This window comes from Amblyomma maculatum, chromosome 9, assembly GCF_055883805.1.
Source record: "Amblyomma maculatum isolate TAMU_Amacu chromosome 9, ASM5588380v1, whole genome shotgun sequence".
NCBI lineage: Eukaryota > Metazoa > Arthropoda > Arachnida > Ixodida > Ixodidae > Amblyomma > Amblyomma maculatum.
This window is the reverse complement of record NC_139352.1, coordinates 57,853,945-57,862,935: the sequence shown is the minus strand read 5'-3', so window position 1 is coordinate 57,862,935 and position 8,991 is coordinate 57,853,945.

The following is an 8,991-nucleotide window of genomic DNA, read 5'->3' as shown; positions in this document are numbered from 1 at the left end:
CTGCACTGCCGATAAGAAGCTGTCATTGTTATTGTTTGGGGGGCCTGCGGCCTTGTCAAGTTGTCATTACGACAACTTTTTCTGCTGTGCTCCCTCATCCTATGTACACATTCGGTGTAAATAAAAATTATTATCATTATTATCCCTAACTGCTCCCATTCCAAGTCTCTGAATACTTCCTCTAAGCAAGCTGTGAATAGTACCGGGGAGATTGTTTCTCCATGCCTAACATCTTTCTTTATGGGAATTTTATTACTTTCTTTATGCAGAACTATGGTTGCTGTGCAGCCGCTATATATATATATATATATATATATATATATATATATATATATATATATATATATATATATATATATATATATATATATATATATATATATCTTCCAGCACTTTCACGTGCTCTGCCCTGGTGGGGCTGGTGCAGGTGGGTCACCGCTGCTTGCGGCGGGCGCTGGCCTGGCACCGAATTTTTATCTGATGTAGGCCGTCATTGCACACGCTGCCGCTGGTGGTGGACGACTGCTGTTGTTGCGGCGCGCGGCTTTCTTTCCCTCTTGCTTTTCTTTCTTCTCTATATTCTCCTCTATCTGCACGAGGCAGCTGAGGTGGCTCAGCTACAGAGCCAGTAACAGGCCCGTGCATTTTCTTTTCCTTCTTCCTACAGCGACAACAACAACAACAACTTTCACGTGCGGCTCGTCTACCCCCTGATTTCGCAATGCCTGCATCACCGCCGAGGTTTCAACTGAGTCAAATGCTTTTTCGTAATCAATGAATGCTATGTATAAGGGTTGGTTATATTCCGAGTATATTTCTATCACTTGATTGACGGTATGGATATGATCGATAGTAGAGTACCGTTTCCGAAAGCCTACTTGATCATTTGATTGATTGCAGTCTAAGGTTGTCCTGATTCTATTAGCGATTACCTTATTAAATACCTTGTTCATAACAGACAATAAGCTAATTGGTCTGTAGTTTTTAAGGTCCTTAGTGTCCCCTCTCTTATGAATGAGGATAACGTTCTTACATGGTTCCGGTACCGTCGGTGACACCAGCCACTGCGTATAGAATGTGGCCAGTTTTTCTAGCACGATATCCCCCCCCCCCCGTCCTCCAACAAATTTGTAGTTATCTGATCCTCTCCAGTTGATTTTGCACCTTTTTGTATAGTTTCTAACCGCTTTCTTGACCTCGTCCTTCGTCACTGGAGGAAAGTCAGACTGTTTTTCCCTACCGTCAATCTCATTACGGCCCTGACTACTTTGGCTACTGTAGAGATCCGTGTAGAACTCCTCGGCTACTTTGACTATCGTCTCCATATTCGTGATGACACTGACCGCCTTGTCCCTTATCGCATACACCTGGTGTCTGCCTATGCCCAATTTCTTCTTTACCGCTTTAAGGCTTCACCCGTTCTTTACAGCATGCTCAATTTGATCCATGTTATACTTCCTTATATCGGCCTCCTTATCTTATTGATTAGCTTTGATATCTCGGCCAATTCTATCTGGTCTGTTGGATTGGAAGCTTTCATACTCTGACGTTTCTTAATCAAATCTTTCGTCTCTTTAGACAGCTTGCCGGTATCCTTTATAACTATCCTACCGCCTACTTATACCGCGCACTCAGTAAATATATCTCTGAAATTATTGTTCATTGCTTCTAGGGTAATATCGCCGTCCTCGGTTAGAGCTGAATTTTATTCTGTAGCGAGATCCTGAACTTTTCTGCCCTCACCCTCACCGCTAATTCGTTGATATAGGCTTTTCTCTTGCTAACCTGTTGCGTTCCTTCTTCAGATTTAGGCTAATTCGGGACCTCACCATCCTGTGGTCACTGCATCGCACTTTCCCGATTAACTCTACATCTTGCATAATAGCGGAGGTTGAACACAGTATGAAGCCAATTTTCTTTTTAGTCTCCCCGTTAGGGCTTTTCCATGTCTATTTCCGGGTCTTCCGTTTGCTGAAGAAGGTATTCATAATTCTTAAGTTATTGCGCTCTACAAACTCAACTAGTAACTCCCCCCTGCTATTCCTAGAATCAGTGCCATAGTCACCTACTGCCTGGTCTCCTACCTGCGTTTTCCCTACCTTGGCATTGAAGTCGCCCATTAGCACAGTATATTGCGTCTTTACTTTTCGCATTGCCGAATCTACATCTTCGTAGAAGCTTTCAACTGCTTGGTCATCATAACTACATGTAGGCGCATAGGCCTGCACAACCTTCAGTTTATACAACTTATTAAGCCTAATTACGATGCCTGCCACCCTCTCATTAATACTATTGAATTCATCTCTGTTACCCGCTATATACTTATGACAAGAAAACCTACTCCTAGTTGTCGCCTCTCCGGTGAACCTCGATAACACAGTACATGCCCATCCATCAGTACAGTATATGCCTCATTCGGCCTCCTAACCTCACTATGCTCTATGACATCCCATATCATACCCTCTAGGTCCTCTAACAGCACTGCTAAACTAGCTTCACTAGCTAGGGTTCTAGCGTTAAACGTTGGCAGGGCCAGTTTCCAATTGTGACCTGTCGAGCGGAGCCAGGAATTCTTAGCGCCCCCTGCTGCGTCACAGGTCTGACCGCTGGTGACTCTTAGGAAACGCTCTTTCTCACCAGTGTTTCTTTATTCCCTTTCCACCGCGTTGCGCGGTTAGAACGATAAGCACGTTTATTGTTTAGGCACGACAATATATGTGTTGTAAGCCATATATACGTGCCGAGACTTGCCATGATCGCAGCATGCGGGGTCGTTTCTTTTTTATTATTATTAGGGGGAAAAGGGCGGGGACACCGTGCGTATGGCAAAAACTAAAATGGTAACCTCGAGAGTCTTCCTGCGTTTCATTTTGAGCGTCATATGTGTAGAAAGCACGCACAGTGCATTTTGTCCTTGCCCAGGTAAACAGAGGACACGGCGCGGAATGTCTTATTGATAATGCAACAGCGTTCGAAAGAAGAAAGTTACTGTGAGCACGGCCGTTTGTTCGATTAACTTCCCTTGAGGTAACGTCTTCGTTCTCGGTAAGCAAAAGGTTACCTTCTGAATATCGCATGGTCGTGCTATGACCACTGCTAGAGTTTAAGTACTCCAGCTGCTTTTACATCGTTGTAGTTGGGTCATTCAATCTCAAGCATCCCAGGTGTGCGGACTATCTCAGCACGGGGCTATCTCATATCTCCAATAAAAAATGGATACGTTCTTACTATTGGTTATAAATATTCGTAATCTGCCGAACATAAGGCTTGGTGCGAATGCTGAGATCAGAATGGTTTGACACTTACATTGATCAGATTACTGGATTTGAATATTTTCCTACATACTCACATGTTCCTTCATGCTCCAGCTTAATGCAGAAATGAAAATTTTATCACTAAATTTTGCTTATTTCAATACCTCAAAAATGTTCCTCGGATTGATTTCAAAAGCAGTGCTCGTATTGTAGTTGAATAAATCGTGTTCAATAATTGTCAAGATGCTGCGCAACAAAGAAAAAACAAATTGCACTCGTGATCAGTATTTCTGTTCGCAGAACAAAATAGAAAATTCGCAACAGACAGCTATTTCTAGAAACATTGGTTGCAGGATGCACGCAATTTGTCTCCGCCTATAATATTATTGTGCTCATAGTCCAATATATCGCCTTCTAACTCGATATAATTTATTTGAAATAATATGTTTTCAGCTCTAAAATATGCACTTGTTTAGTTAAGCGGCATTACGGTGCACCGCACAACTCATCTCGGGCACTTCACAATTCTGAGTGCGCTGACGAGGCTTTTGGATTGATCGATGCTATAATTCGCACAAAGCGGGATTTGGTGCCACATGATAGTAAAAAAACACAAATTTCTTTTTTGGCGTTGTCGTCTATGCGTTGGGGCATTGGCCACAGAACAAAACTCCGGTGAAACATGGTAACTCGTTTTATTGGCTACACGAAGAACACTATAGAGAAAATCGAAATGGACGACCGTTTCGTTCGGTGTCTCGCAAACCACTGTCCCAGCCGCCACTTGGCCTTGCCCCCCCTCCTGCCCCCCTCTCCAGGTCTTCCTTTATCGCTTTTTTTTACTTCCTTCGTACTCGGCAGGCGTACGGCCTGCGTGGGATCTCGTATTGTCGCGGCGGACATATATGGTTCCGTTCGAAAACGGCGATGGAAGCAGGTTCCCTTCTCGTCGCCTCGTCAGCGTCCGATCACGGCACACTTGCCGGTTTGAATGTTGAAGTCCGGCCGCCAGCGCGTCCACACGAATGCACACGCATGCGCACACATGGACACACGCGCATGAACATAATTAAAAAAATCTGCTCGGCTGGCGTTCAGGGCAGCGAAACCAGGCGGAAACAAGTACGTACGTCTCGGGTTACCTGCTTCGGCTCTGGCGGTTTTCTTTTTGTCCCCGACACAAGTTAGCCGCGGTTTAACTCCGTATAAACCAATCAACACACGTGAAAGCACTGTTTATTAGCATGGTTTGCCAACGTTAAAAGAAGTTACTTTTATTTGCACTCCATGATTCATTTAGTAAATTTTCCTAATTTTACTGCATGGAGTGCGGGATTCCTTTAATACAATAACTGTATATCGTGCAGTGTTCTTTTATACAAACATTCTGAATTGATTGCGTTCCCCAAGGATGTAAGCCCAAAGCTGTGCAGCGATCCGTTAAGCAATTTACATAACTAATTTCGCTTCGTGATACATTTTACAACATTTATTATGGTCATCAACGTATCCTTATATCTCAAGTACTGTGACACCTTGCTCATGTTGTCTACCAAAAAGATTTTGTATAATGTAATAAGAAAGGCGCGGTGAATTTTTTTTGAATGAAGGGATATCTTTCAATTCTTGCGTCCTCATACACCAACTAAATGATCCCGAATGAGATGGACGTTCAGCATCATACTGTGTATATGATATCAACGCCAGTTCTATCAGAACTGAATGAGACGGGTGACATACGATGTTGTATGAGTAACGATATCAGAAAACTTATATGATCTCAAACAGAAATCATTCAACTTTTGTATCAGATCTTACAAAAATATCATCTTTGTTATACCGATACCGCCTTTGCCAAAAGTAACCAGGCTGCAGGATCTGCTCTTTAGCCCTGTGGTAGCGGATTCATCCCCTTCATGGATCACTGCCTTGTCGAGGCGGAGGGGCTTGCGAAACTCGATGAAGTCGTGAGCTCTGCTGTGTAGGGCCGCCCAAGATAGACCGGTCACGGCAGAGAGTTCTGACAAAATGTGATTCACTGGAGAAGGTAATGGCAACCCACTCCAGTATTTCCTGCCAAGAAAACCCTATGGCCAGTCACAATACCATTAATGATATGGCGCCGGAAGATGAGCCCCCCAGGTTGGAAGGCGTCCCACATGTTACTGGGGATGAACAAAGGGCGATTCCTAGTAGCTCCAGGACGAATGAAGCGGCTGGGCTAAAGCCAAAAGGACGCTCAGTTGTGGATGTGTCGGGAAGCGACCGGAAAGTCCGATGTTGCAAGGAGATGTATCACATAGCAACATGGAATGTAAGATCTATGACGCAAGGTAAACTGGATATCGTCAAGGGAGAAATGGACAGATTGAACATTGATATCTTGGGTATCAGCGAGCTGAAGTGGACCGGAATGGGAGAATTTAACTCCGGCGACCATTATGTCTTTTATTGTGGGCACGAATCCAAGAGAAGGAATGGGGTCGCTCTCATAGTAAACAGAAGAATGGGCAAAGCAGTGCTAGGGTACAACCCCAAAAACGACCGAATGATTTCACTTCGGATCCAAGGTCATCCTTTCAACATAACAGTTATCCAATTAAGTCTATTCACCGACCACTACTGCTGAAGAAGCTGACGTTGAGAGATTTTATGCGGACCTAATGCCTTTTAGACCACACCCCATCATCAGATGTCGTTTTTCTCATAGGAGACTGGAATGCTAAGGTAGGGAGTGAAGAAATATCCGGAATTACAGGCAAGTTCGGTCTTGGTGAGCCAAATGAAGCTGGGCAGAGGCTAGTGGAGGTTTGTCATGAAAACAACCTGACCATAGCGAATACTCATTTTCAACAGCACAAGAGGCGCCAGTACACATGGACTTCACCGGACGGTCTGTACAGAAATCAGATCGATTATATTATTTGCCGACAGAGATGGAGAAGCGCTATACAAGCAGTAAAAACAAGGCCTGGGGCCGATTGTGGCACCGATCATCAGCTTCTTGTTGCCAAGATTAAGCTTCAATTGAGGAAAACGCAGAAAACAAGAAGACCTTTCAGGTATAATCTGGATCAAGTTCCATTAGAATATGCTGTGGAAGTGAGGAATCGATTTCAAGAATTAGATCTAGAAGACAAAGAGCCCGAAGAGATGTGGACTGATGTTCGTGATATAATACAAGAAGTTGCTACTAAGGTAGTTCCAGAGCAAAAGAAATGCAAGAAAGCAAACTGGTTATCTGAAGAGGCTTTGCAAATAGCTGAGGAAAGGAGAATGGCAAAAGGTATGGGGGAAAGAGAAAGATACAAGGTTCTCAATGCGGATTTTCAGAAAATAGCAAGGAGAGATAAGAATGCCTTCCTGAACATACACTGCCAAGCAGTTGAGGACAACAGCCAATTAAGGAACACAAGAGATCTCTATAAGACAATCAAAGATATCAAAGGAAGCTTCTGTGCTAAGATGGGCGTGATAAAGGACAAACGAGGCAAGGACCTCACTGAAGCCGCAGAGATAAAGAATAGGTGGCAGGAATACACAGATGAACTGTACAAGAAGGACCCGAATGTGCAAACCCAACATAAGACGGTTGTGATCACTGATCTCGAGCCGGGCATCCTGAAGAGTGAAGTTGAATGGGCCTTAGCCAGCCTTGCTAAGAACAAAGCTAGCGGAATTGATAGCATTCGAGCTGAGTTGTTTCAAAACCTCAACCATGACGCTGTTAACATTCTGCCTACATTATGTCGGAAGATTTGGGCAACCCTGCAGTGGCCATAGGATTGGACGAGGTCAGTTTACATCCCCATTCCAAAGAAAGGCAGTGCCAAAGATTGTTCCAACTACCCCACGATCGCGCTTATTTTGCATGCTAGCAAGGGGATGTTGAAAATCCTCCAAGGTAGGCTGCAGCAGTATGTGGATCGGGAGCTTCCGGACGTGCAAGCTGGGTTTCGCAAGGGCAGAGGAACTAGAGACGAAGTTGCCAACCTTCGCTGGATCATGGAAAAAGAAAGAGAGTTCCAGAAACCCATCTACTTCTGCTTTATTGATTATGCGAAAGCGTTTGACTGCGTAGATCACAGCAGATTGTGGCAAGCTCTCCAAGAGATGGGAGTTCCAATTCACCTCATCTGTCTCCTCAGGAACCTTTATGAAGGGCAAGAGGCCACAGTCAGAACTGGGCATGGTCTTAGTGATTGGTTTCCGATTGAGAAAGGAGTGAGGCAAGGCTGCATACTGTCGCCCTGCCTATTTAACCTATATGCAGAGTGCATCATGAGGAAGGCTGGTCTGGACGAGTCTTCAGCTGGAGTGAAGATTGCTGGAAAACGTATCAACAACCTTAGATATGCGGATGATACCACTTTAATGGCAGAAAGTGAAGCGGAACTCAAGAGACTTCTGATGCACGTACAAGAAGAGAGTGAGAAGTTTGGGCTTAAACTGAACATTAAAAAGATAAAGATCATGGCGTCTTGCCTTATCAAGTCCTGGAGCATCAAGGGACAAGAAGTGGAAGCTGTGACAGATTTTCTCTTCTTGGGCTCCAAGATTACCTCGGAAGGAGACTGCAGCCATGAAATTAGGAGGCGCCTGCTTCTGGGAAAGAGAGCAATGGTTAGCCTTGACCGCCTAGTAAAGAGCAGAGACATTTGTCTGCCAACTAAGATCCGTATAACTCGTGCTATGGTCTTTCCAGTTGTGATGTATGGATGCGAGAGTTGGACTGTGAAAAAGGCTGACCGCCGAAGAATTGACGCGTTTGAATTGTGGTGCTGGCGAAGACTCTTGAGAGTTCCTTGGACTGCCAGAAGATCAAATCAGTCAATATTGTCGACCATAAACCCTGACTGCTCATTGGAGGGTCAAATTCTAAAGTTAAAGCTCAGCTACTTTGGTCATCTGATGAGAAGAGAGGAGTCGCTGGAGAAAGATTTGATGTTGGGAAAGGTTGAGGGTCGCCGGAGAAGGGGTCGGCAGCGAACGCGATGGTTAGATGGCATCCTCGAGGCACTGCAGATGAAGTTATGTGATGTTAGGAAGATAGTGAGAGACCGGAAAGCGTGGCGTGACATGGTCAATAGGGTCACGAAGAGTCGGACACGACTGAACGACTGAACTGAGCGGATTCATACTACTTATGAAGCTTTAACTCTCTGAATAGTAAAGCTGAGCACCTGTCCTGACTTCTTAACTTGTTGTGATGAAGTAGGAATCCTTATCGGCTTTATAATACAAGTGACAAGCAAAACATGCAGCCTGGTTACTTTTGTCAAAGATGGCACATATATCGTTCAGATCACACACATCAATCAGCTATCACACATTTCTCGTACATTTCTCTACTGTTTTTTCAATACAGCCGGTACACAGAAAACGCTAACAGAGAGAGGAAAGTTGGAGACAGAGCTGATTCATTTCAGAAGCAAGCGCACATGTACATGTGGAAGCTGTCCTGGCGAGACACATGAAGGCACGCTGCCGTTTCGCAACTCTGTTCCGCATTTTGCACAGTCGCCGCACAGCGTCTTCCATAATCATTACCGCGGTACCGTATGCGTACAAAACGAGCACCAGCAGCAACAGCACCCCCCCTTCGGATGCCCGGGAGACAGCGAGAGATGCTGTGCCGTTACCCACTCGGCTACCGTGTGGCACGGCTTCTAGGTGAGAATCAGGTGTTGAGTGGGGGATGAAGCGGTCATACCGGAGCATGCGCCGTGCCTACTTG